The sequence below is a fragment of the Eutrema salsugineum genome, unplaced genomic scaffold, assembly GCF_000478725.1.
Source record: "Eutrema salsugineum unplaced genomic scaffold, Eutsalg1_0 scaffold_11, whole genome shotgun sequence".
NCBI classification, from domain to species: Eukaryota; Viridiplantae; Streptophyta; class Magnoliopsida; order Brassicales; family Brassicaceae; genus Eutrema; species Eutrema salsugineum.
The window spans coordinates 11,046,723-11,057,634 of NW_006256901.1; the positions used below are offsets into that span (position 1 = coordinate 11,046,723).

Genomic DNA, 10,912 nt, shown 5'->3' on the forward strand with positions numbered 1-10,912 from the left:
ATGCTTAAATGACAGATTAAACTGATTCTTAATGCTTGTTAACTCATGTTTCACTGATGATGATTGGGTTAGAAACTGTTTTAGCATAGGAGTTAATACCTTCATGAGAGGATTAACTTAATTAAAGATGTTTATGTTGAATGGTTTGCTTGATCATATGATTCATTAGCTCATTAGTTTATCACTGAAGGCACCCTAATCCACTATCATGTCTAAGACCTTTCTCATCATCATACATACATTTTCATCACTTGTCATTTGTTTAGTTATTGTTTAATCATTTCATTAGTCTTTAATCCTGTTTAAGTTTGTAGTTGTCTCTAGTTAACCAAACCACTGTTGTTTGCTTGAATTAAGAACTTGATCACATAGTTTAGTGTCTATCACCACATTCTTGGATTGATAAACCCCTTGTACTACAAGACAGGGGATTGATAACCTCTACAAAGAGCCTTGAAAACTCTTAGTTATCATGTCTGAACCAAGCTAGATCAAGAGTATACTGTTTGATTTACATGGAAGTGTTTTATTGAGCATAGATGGTATATCATGATTGGTTTTTAAAGCATCTATTTCGTTTGTTTCTCTAATGATGATTGGGTATGAAAGAATGTTTGAGATTGTGTTTTGATGCTTGAGAAAGATTGAAACTTGTGTTGAATCATAAGCTTCTTAGATCATTAATCATCATTGTCATTAGCTACTTAGTTAGATCCTGAAAGCACCCTAGCCACCTATCATATCTATAGCTCTATTCTTCATCATCTCATATTCATCATCTTATTTAGTGATCTTGCTTTGCTTACTTAGCATTGTTTAGTCTTGTTTTTAGTTTACTTGTTTAGCTTTCTCACTTGTTTGAACACCAAAATCTGTCTATTTTGCTTGAATTAGGTAAAAGCTTACATGAACTAGTGTCTGAACTCACCCTTTTGGTTTGACACCCTTTATACTACATGATTAAGGGATTGATAACCCACTAACAGATGAAAACTCTTACTTATCAATATACTCTTGGTTATTGGTTCTGAGTTGCTACTAGATGAATTGTCTCCAGGGTTTGCATCTTTAACAAACAATCCATACTCTTCATCTTCTGAGAAGAACTCTTGAATCTCATTGTCACAAGTGTACACCATGTTGCAAGTTACATGAGTGTTGGATTTGTCCTTTTCTTTTGATGCTTGCGCAGTAATTGAGAAGGCAGCTTAATCAAACAACCTAGATCGGGTCACAAGGGGTTGGTTTTCAGTTGAACATGTTTCAGAAAGAGGTTGAAAGGACTCCTAGTCTGAAAAATCATGCTCCATTGTGGGTGAAGTGATCAGGCCATGGTGGAAGTGAGCCTGGCCGCGGGTGAAGTTCTTGCATCTGCGGTCAGCTCCCTCGGGCTTACCATGCTTGTTTCTTCATTCCATTCTTCTCCTTTGTTGTTCTCTTGCTTCCAGTTGTCTGGCACGTCTTGGGTATCCAAATCTTTGGTTCCAGTGTTCAGATCATTCTCCTTTATATCTTTAGAAAGTTTTTCAACTTTCTCTTCTACTTCATCTGGAGCATAGACAACTCTATTCCGTCTTGTTTTCAACCTTAGGTACGCCTTGCCACAGCTCCAATGTGTAGTCGTAGGTTTGGTTCTGGCTCTCACTCAGCTCCTTATCCAAGTCATCGATCTTGAAATTTAGGGTTTGCAGCTCCTTTTCACATTGTCGAATGTTAAACTTGTTCTTCCCTTGCTCTTCTTCGACAAACTCCATTCTCTGATTCAACACTTCATTGTCTTTGGTTCTCTTATCCTCCAGTGTCTTCACGTGCTCAGAGAGGTCATCAAACCTCTTATTAAGGTCGATGGTGATGGCATCTATCCTTGTTCACAGGGCAGTTTCAACGAACGCTTGGGAATCAAGGAATTGGTTCAGTTTGGCTTCCAATCGATTAAGCTGGATGTTAAATTGATTTTTCTCAAAGTTCTGGTGCAGAATATGAGGAAGCAGGGGATGAGATGGTCGTCGATTCACCATGGGTAGCAAATAGGGTTCATCATGGTGGGCTGGAGTTCACGAGCCTCCAAGGTGGTGGTTCTGATGAAGGGTCCGATCTAGGTGGTTGGAATCATGCTTGAATGGTGATTCACATGCACAGGGAGCTTAAAACAGGTTGCAAAATCTTTGCTCGGGATTAGGGTTTCTTCTTGGATGATCCATGCTTCAAGGAATCTGAAACTAGGGCAAGCAGAAGAAAGAATAAGCAGAAAAAAAAGTTAGGTGTTTATGAGTTCGGTTTACTTCCTTTGGCGTTTTGGCAGAAACTCGACATATATATACCTTTCTGCGGTTGAACCTTCTCGGTTTTAACCTCCAGCGGCTAAGAATTCCTCGGCAACGGCGCCAAAAACTTTGATGGACATGAGGGTCGCAGGTGTTTTGCAAGTCCGGTTGTCCGAAGTTTTAATTTTATAAAACCCTAATGTCTGAAAGTGCACAGATGTACGTTGTAGGACTTATGGTGTTGATCCACATGGAAGATGTCTAATCTGCAAGGAAACACCAAACTGGGAGAGTAAGCAAAGTCATAAACTCATGGGGGTTTGGGGTTTTTGGTTACGGGATCCTAAAATAATCCTAATCTAGTATTTACGAGAAACTAAATGCAATGCCAATGAGTTGCTAAAGAAATAATTGAAAGGTGTTCGACTCAAACTAAGAACTCTAGACTAATAGTATGCGATTTAGACTTCTCTGGTTTACTCTAATCGATGTCAAAGCATTTTCCAATTAGCTTTCGGGCGATTTATCCTTATCTATTATTGGGATATGCATGGAACTGGAATAGACATGTGTATGATTAACCCACTCTCGTCATCTTAACCAACTAATCATGTAAATCAGACAGTTAACTCTCGCTCTCATGCCAGGAATAAGATTATGCATTTACTACTGAAATTGTTTGCTCACATCTTCTCTACAGGTAGCTCTCGACTATTGTAGCTACTATGTTTTTCTGAAGCTAGGTATGGATGATCTGATACATTACTCTTGTGGCTCTGATCGATCATAGACTCAGAGAATAGGTCATGAATCTATTCTCATGCAGTATGAACAACTTAGAAGAGATGAGATCCATAATATTGTTTAGAAACTTAGAAATCCAAATCGAACATGTATACCTATCGATGACTCTTTAGAAACTTGACTCTCGGGGACAAATCTACATGATGCAGGGAATGATAAAAGACATGAAAGAATGCATAAAATGAATTAGAAAAGCTAATTAGTTAAAAAGAAGAAAGAACAATGGATCCACGAAAAAATCCCCTTCTCAATCGTCTAACCCTAAGAAAACAGAGTTTGGCGGCTCAAAAACTCATTACAGGAGCACACACCCGATTAAAGCTGCTAAGAAATATATTTATAGGTCCTAAGGTCTTCCACATCTCATTTAGGACTTCTCTGCAGAGAAAAGACGAAATGGGCTTTGATGTTGGGCCTTGTGGCTCCGCATAGGTCCACCGAGGGTGAGAGTCTCCGGGGCAGGTAAAACACTTGTTTGCCGCAGGTGAGAGCCTTCCGGTACTGGTGAATTTGGTTAACTTGCTCTTCATATATCTTTTGACTGCACCGTTAGATTGTCCAGCTATAAAGTGCTATGTTATCTCCTCTTGAATGTCTCCCAATTTGAGCTGGATCGGATGGTGAGAAAGTCTTCATTTGAGGCTGAACTTCTGACGGTCTGACTCTGAGCTAAAAATGTGGATTTCTTCCATTTTACCATCTTTTTCCTTAAGTTTCCTGAAAAGAGTATTGAAACTACAAACATAGAGAAATCATGATAAAAGTTTCTAATAATGATTAAAACCTTCGAAAAAGCATTTGAAATCAATGGTGAAAATGGATACAAATATGGTATTATCAGCATGACAGTAGTTAGGAATGAGAATGATGAGCTAATCCCCACCAGGACTGTGACAGGGCATAGGATGTGTATTGACTATAGGAAGCTTAGTGCTGCCTTTAGGAAGGACCAATTTCCTTTGTCCTTCGTAGATAAAATGTTAGAGAGGCTGGCAAATCACCGATACTATTGTTTCCTTGATAGGTACTCAGGTTTCTTTCAGATTCCTATATACCCAAATGATCAGGAAAAAACATATTTTATTTGCCCTTATGGCACATTTGCCTACAGAAGAATGCCCTTTTGGCTGTGTAATGCTCCTGCCACCTTCCAGAGGTGCATGCTTTCAATATTTGCTGATCTAATAGAAGAGAACGTGGAGGTGTTCATGGATGATTTCAGTGTCTATGGACCCTCTTTTTCTTCATGTTTGTCTAATCTATGTCAGGTAAAGCAAAGGTGTGAGGAGTCCAACTTAGTGATGAATTGGGAAAAATGCCACTTCATGGTGAGGAGGGCATTGTGCTGGGACACAAGATCTCAGAGGCTGGCATTGAAGTGGACAAGGAAAAATTTGAGGTTATGGTGAATCTGCAAGCACCAAGTTCATTCAAAGAGGTGAGAAGCTTTCTAGGCCATGCAGGGTTCTATAGGAGGTTCATCAGGAACTTTTCAAAGATTGTAAGGCCGCTGACAAGACTTCTATGCAAGGAGGTTGAGTTTGTGTTTGACAAAGAATGTGAATATGCCTTCACCATGATCAAGCAAGCTTTTATCTCAGCCTTCATATAGACAATTGCCAACTTTTCAAAGATTGTTGGCAATTGTCTTTGCCTTTGACAAGTTTAGATCTTATCTGGTGGAGTCTAAAGTGGTGGTTTACACAGATCATGCAGCTCTTACATACCTGATGGCAAAGAAAGATGCAAAGCCTAGGTTGCTGATATGGGTCCTTTTTCTTCAGGAATTTGACATGGAGATTAAAGACAAGAAGGGGATTGAAAATGGAGTTGCTGATCATTTGTCCAGGTTAAGAGGTGAGGATGGGATCATACTTGATGATTCACTTCCAAAGAACATATTATGATGGTGAAAGCTTTGAATGAGCTGGGGGGAGGGGGGGGGGGGGTCAAGTCCATCAAGGAAAGAGGTTTGCGATGGTTTGCTGATATTGTGAATATCTTTCATGTGGAGTTGAACCTCCTGAGATGAGTAACTACCAGAGGAAGAAGTTCTTCAAGGACATCAAGAGGTTCTTTTGGGATGAGCCATACTTGTTTGTGCTTAACAAGGATCATTTGTACAGAAGGTGTGTAGCTGAAGAAGAGATTCCAGGGATTTTGTTGGAGTGCCATGGATTTTCTTATGGTGGCCACAATGCTGCTTTCAAAACTGTGGCAAAGGTCTTACAATCAGGATTCTGGTGGCCAAGCATGTTCAAGGACGCTCAGGAAGTTGTGATCAGGTATGATGTCTGCCAAAGAGCTGGAAATCTCTCCAAAATAAATGAAATGCCTCAGAATCCGATTTGGGTGGTGGAGATCTTTGATTCTGGGGTATAGACTTTATGGGGCTTTTCATATCTTCACATGGGAACCAGTATATTTTTGTAGCAGTTGAATATGTCTCAAAATGGGTTGAAGCTGTGGCAAGTCCAACTAATGATGCCAAGGTGGTGGTGAAGTTGTATAAAACCATCATTTTCCCAAGGTTTAGAGTACCCAGGGTTGTCATTAGTGATGGAGGCAGTCATTTTATAAATAAGGTAGTCATCCCTTATCATCCTCAGACAAGCGGTGAAGTGAAGGTTTCAAAAAGACAGATCAAAGCCATTTTAGAGAGGACAGTGAGCTCATTAAGGAAAGACTGGTCCAAGAAATTGGATGATGCATTGTGGGCTTACAGGACATCTTTTAAAACTCTCATTGGAACTTCTCCATTTAATATCCTTTATGGGAAAGCTGCCATTTGCCTGTACAACTTGAATACAAGGCATTATGGGCAGTTAAGGTTTTGAACTCTGACATAAAGAATTCTCGAGAGAAAAGGCTCCTTCAACTTCATGAGCTTGAAGAGATTAGGCTTGATGCCTCTGAAAGCTCAAGGATCCATAAGGAGAAGACCAAGACCTTACATGATCCGAGGATAATGAAGAGGGACTTCAAGGAGGGAGATCTTGTGCTGCTGTTTAATGATATGTTCATAATTTGCATCATTTAGGTTGTATATTTCATTCCAAATCATATCTTATTTCATGCATTTTAGGTCTTTATGTGTTGTTTTAGGACTTAGGGGTTTGCATTCGGTCCAAGTGAGTCTTGCCTGTTTTGGAGTGTTTACAGGTGATTTGGAAGCAGTTTGGACCTGAAAAGATGAAGCCAGAAGAATAAATGGTGATTTGGGCTTTGAAAATGGTGAAATCAGCCTTTTGGAGGTTCTCGGCGCTAGCCTATACTGCTGGAAGCTTTTTTTCGGCGATTTTCATGCACCGCGGGTGGATTTCTCAGCTTAAACATGTACTGGCTGTTCAAGTTTCTCGGCCAAATTTCCCGGATGCAGATACATCTCCAAGATCGCGTTACCAGAAGGTCTTGCCGGCCGATTCAGTCTCCGGGGTCTTCATCAAAGATCAAGATAATTGAGTCTAGATTTCATAACAGTTGGAATCTATAGATTTTGAGCCTCGAGTTGGAAGATACGGCCACGCGAAGACAGACCTTTCTCGTATCCGTTCCGGAGCAATCCCATACGTTTGGAAAGATCTCATGTCCGGAGAGTTTTAACGTCCGATTCAGATTACAGGGTCTTCAGAAAACTTGGAGATGATCAGGTCAAGGATCCATAACAGGTAGAATCATTGGATTTGGAGTCGTGAGCAGAGAGTTAAGCTCACCGGAAGGCACACCTGTATCGCTACAGTTTCTAGACTGATCCGATGAGTCACAAAGATTGCGTGGGACGATGCCTTTCTACTCTGATTCAGTTGCCGGGGTCTTCATCAAGATTTGAGATCTTTGAGTACTACTTCCAGAACATCTAAGTTCATCCAGTTTGGTGCTATGTGCTGAAAGATATCGTCTCCGGAGTGAACACTGGTCCAAGAGCTTCCTTTTGATCGTTTCAGTGAACTACAGAGATGAGCCGTCCAGGGAACCTTCCACTTCCCAAAGTTCACGATATTTGATTTCTGTTTCCACTGCAGCTGGAATCAAGCCATTTGGATCTATATCCTGGAAGTTACGCTCCCCTGAATGCGAATTGGTCCGAGGAGATTTGAAGTCTGAGAGATGGTTTTGCGACTTAGATAACTCGCAGCGCTTAAAGGATAATTTCTGGGAATTGAGCTGCGTGTGGAGATGTGTGGGCAGGGTAACCCTGGATGAGATCAAAGGCTCCCGAGCAGGAAAAATGCTAAGTCCACAAATGTGCGACTTGAAAATGCGAGTTGGCCGAGTAGTGAACTAAACCGCAGGAACACTCGCTGTTTACACCGAGTTGGGCATGCGACTTGGGAGTGAAGTAGACCAACTCGCACACATACTTGAAGTCCTGACCTACATGGTTGTGCGAGCTAGGGAGCAAAGGGAACTGAACCGCATGAAGACTCGCGGTTTACACCGAGAGAGGAATGCGGCCTGGCTTACATGGTTTTATCTCGCTGAAGCTTCTTTCTAGACGTGTGCGAGTTGGGCATGCGACTTGGGACTAAAGGAGGACTAAATCGCACACATATTCTCCCCAGATTTCGTCTTGGTCATGCGAGTTGAAGAGAAGAAATACTGAATCGCATAAAGACTTGCTGTTTACACACATATGCGGCTGAGACTGAAGGACTTAAGGCTCACAAGACTGTTTCTATGGCTGTGCGACTTGGGCATGCGATATGGGAAGCTCCTGACCAACTCGCACACTCGAGATTTTACACATTAAATCCGGGTCAGGACCCGGTTTTTTCCGGGCTGACCCGGTTCGTTTTAAGACCTATATATAGTTTTTTAGGGTTTTACCCTAAGGACCAAGCTTTATTCCTTTTGTTTCTTGCCTATTTGGTGAAAAGACTCCCTTTTAGAAGAGAAATATCGATTTTTAAGGGTTCTAATCAAGAGCGTTTGAGAGATCTTTGTGTTTGAAGCTGCAAATCCATCATTATCTATCTTCTCCATCTCCATTTCTTATCATTAATCATGCCAATCTTCTCAACTTGCAAAGGTTTAAGAGAGATTAGTATGATTAGTGAGTAGTCACCTTAATGAGGTTCTAGATGTGTAGGTTAGGGTGTTAAAGTGTTAGATTAGGAGTGCTTAGGACTAGATTATTGATTCATCTCTCTAACAAGCTGTTCTCTAGGCTAGATCCTTGCACATCACTTGTAATCTAGATTCTGGGAATTTGATGCACCACAAGTGTTTGATGAAATTCCTGAAAGAGCTGTATTAGAGGTTTAAGCATTTGCTGCATGATGATGTCTTGTTATTTGCTTGAATGATCTTTTAGAACTGTTTCTTAATGCTCATTGATTCATATTTCACAAATGATGATCTGGTTTGAAAATGGATTAGTGTAGAGGTTAATGCCTTCATGAGAGGATTAATCTAGATTAGAGTTCTAAACCATTTGAATCATGTCTCATCATTGTCATTAGCATTTCTAGTGTAGCACCAACGCACCCTAGCCAACTATCATGTCTAGAATCTCATGCTTCCATCATCTCATATTCACATTACTTATCATTTACTTAGTTCTTGTTTGATCATTTCTTTAGCTATTAATCTTGTTTTAAGTTCTTAGTTGTCATTAATCAATCAAAACCTCACTTGTTCACTTGAATTGAGAAAATGATCAAATAGCTTAGTGTCTAGCACCACATTCTTGGATTGACACCTCTTTTGTGCTACTTTGACAAGGGGATTGATAGCCCTAAGACCCAAAAAATCTTGTCTATCAATTGGCGCCGTTGCCAAATTGTGGATTGTTTAGCATTAAGCTTTGATCTGTTCTTGAGATCAAGTCTTTTCCCTTTTTTTTACTGATCACTCTGCAAGTTCTGTCTTTGTTGTCAGGTGTATGAACACCAGATCAAGGTCAAGAAGCTGTGGTCCACCATTTCCCCTGAACGACAACATCAATCTCTTAGTGCCAAGAAGAAGAAGAGATAGACGTCCTAGGGAAACAGATAGAGCAGCTGATATGGAACAGCAGAGAGAGCACCACGTGTTTGACATTGAGCACCCAGGCTCAAGAGGAGCAACAGGCTCAGCATGGTAATGGAGCTCAAAGGAATCAGGTTCAAGCTGACAGAAATGAGCAACAGGCCTTTGTCAATATCAACATGGCACAAAGGAATGAGAGGCAGGCTCAGCAGAATCAGCAGCAGGCTCATAGGAATGAGCAACAGGCTCACTACATTCCTCAGCATCAAACTCAAAGGAGACATGATCCTCCACCTGTGTTTGTTGGGGAAAATGACAGGGCCAATGCTCATTAGTATGGAGCAGGGATTCAAGCACCACCGGTGCAAAACAACAATTTTGAAGTCAAGGCATATTTTCTGAATATGGTCCAAAACTCCAAGTTCCATGGATTGCCAATGAAAGATCCTTTGGAACACTTGGACCAATTTGATAAAGTTTGTGACTTGACAAAGATAAATGGAGTATCTAAGGACAGCTTCAAGCTCAGATTATTCCCCTTCAGTCTTGGTGACAAAGCAAACCAATGGGAGAAGAATCTTCCAAGAGGCTCTATTAAGACTTTGGAGCAATGCAAGCAGGCATTTCTGTCTAAGTTCTTCTAAACTTCCAGAACAGCAAAGCTAAGAAACCAAATCTCCAGCTTCACTCACCATACCAATGAGAGTTTTGGTGAAGCATATGAGAGATTCAGGAGCTACACTAACCAATGCCCACACCATGGGTTTAGTGAGGCTTCTCTTCTCAGCACACTTTACAGAGGGGCTCTTCCCAAGATTAGGAACCAGCTGGATACTGCATCAACTGGAAACTTTCTGGGGAAGGAGATTCATGCTGCTTTAGAGCTGGTTGAGAACTTAGCAATGAGCAATGATACATATGGCAAAGACTTTGATAGAACCAATAGGAGTGAGAGTTCAAGCAGGGATCAAAGGTATGAAGGATTTTAAAACACTTGAAAGCAAGCTGGACAAGGTGTTATTGGCCACTCAAAAGCTAATGCACTTTGTAGGAGAGTATGAGGAACCTTCTCAATGCTTTGATAACATCAGTGAAGAAGGTCTTACTCAGGAAGAGCTAAACTATATTGGGAATCAGAGGTTCCAAAGATATCAGTATGCCAATGTAGCCAACCCACAAGACCAAATTTACCCTACCTCTCAAGCTCCACAGAATTTTGTTCCCAAGAACAACTTTCAAGGGTCTTTTCAAACAAAGAATCTGTTTGTTCAGAATCAGGGTTACAGTCAGCATCAGCAACCACTTCAGGGTTCTGGTTTCAGTTCACAGCAGCAGCCAAAGGCACCAACAGGGTTCAGTCCACCACAGTTTCAACAACAAGCGCCGGTTCAGCATCAGTTCCAGTCAGCACTGGTTCACCAGCAGCAAAAGAATGGGTCGGACATGGTTGGGATTCTACAACAGCTGCTCCAGGGTCAACAAATGTTTGCAAGTCAGTATGCATCTATGCAGCAAGACATCAAGGAGCTGAAACAGAATCAGGCATCCACTTCAGGAAGCCAAGGTGGCTTACCTAGTAAGCCTGAACCAAACCCAAAGGAGTATGCTAAAGCCATTACATTGAGAAGTGGCAAAGAGCTACCCGGTATAGAGCACAACAATGTGATCATTGAGGACAATGATCAAACTGGTGGGGAGGTAGCCCCAAGGGATGATCAAGATGCTGAAAGATCAAAGAATTGGAAGGACAAAGAGGTGGAAAAGCCAGCAAAACCAGAAAAGCCTTATGTTCCACCACCTCCCTATCAACCTAAGCTCCCATATCCAGGAAGATTCAAGAAGCAGATTGTAGATAAAGCAAGGGCACTCTTTGA

The 10,912-nt window shown here is 41.2% G+C and overlaps 1 non-coding gene across 1 annotated transcript; it reads right to left on the reverse strand.

Moving 5' to 3' along the window:
- Positions 1–9,697: 9,697 nt before the first annotated feature.
- LOC112089992 lies at positions 9,698–9,804 on the reverse strand. The gene has a single exon (XR_002901351.1). It is a non-coding gene; the product is annotated as a small nucleolar RNA R71 (small nucleolar RNA).
- Positions 9,805–10,912: the final 1,108 nt, after the last annotated feature.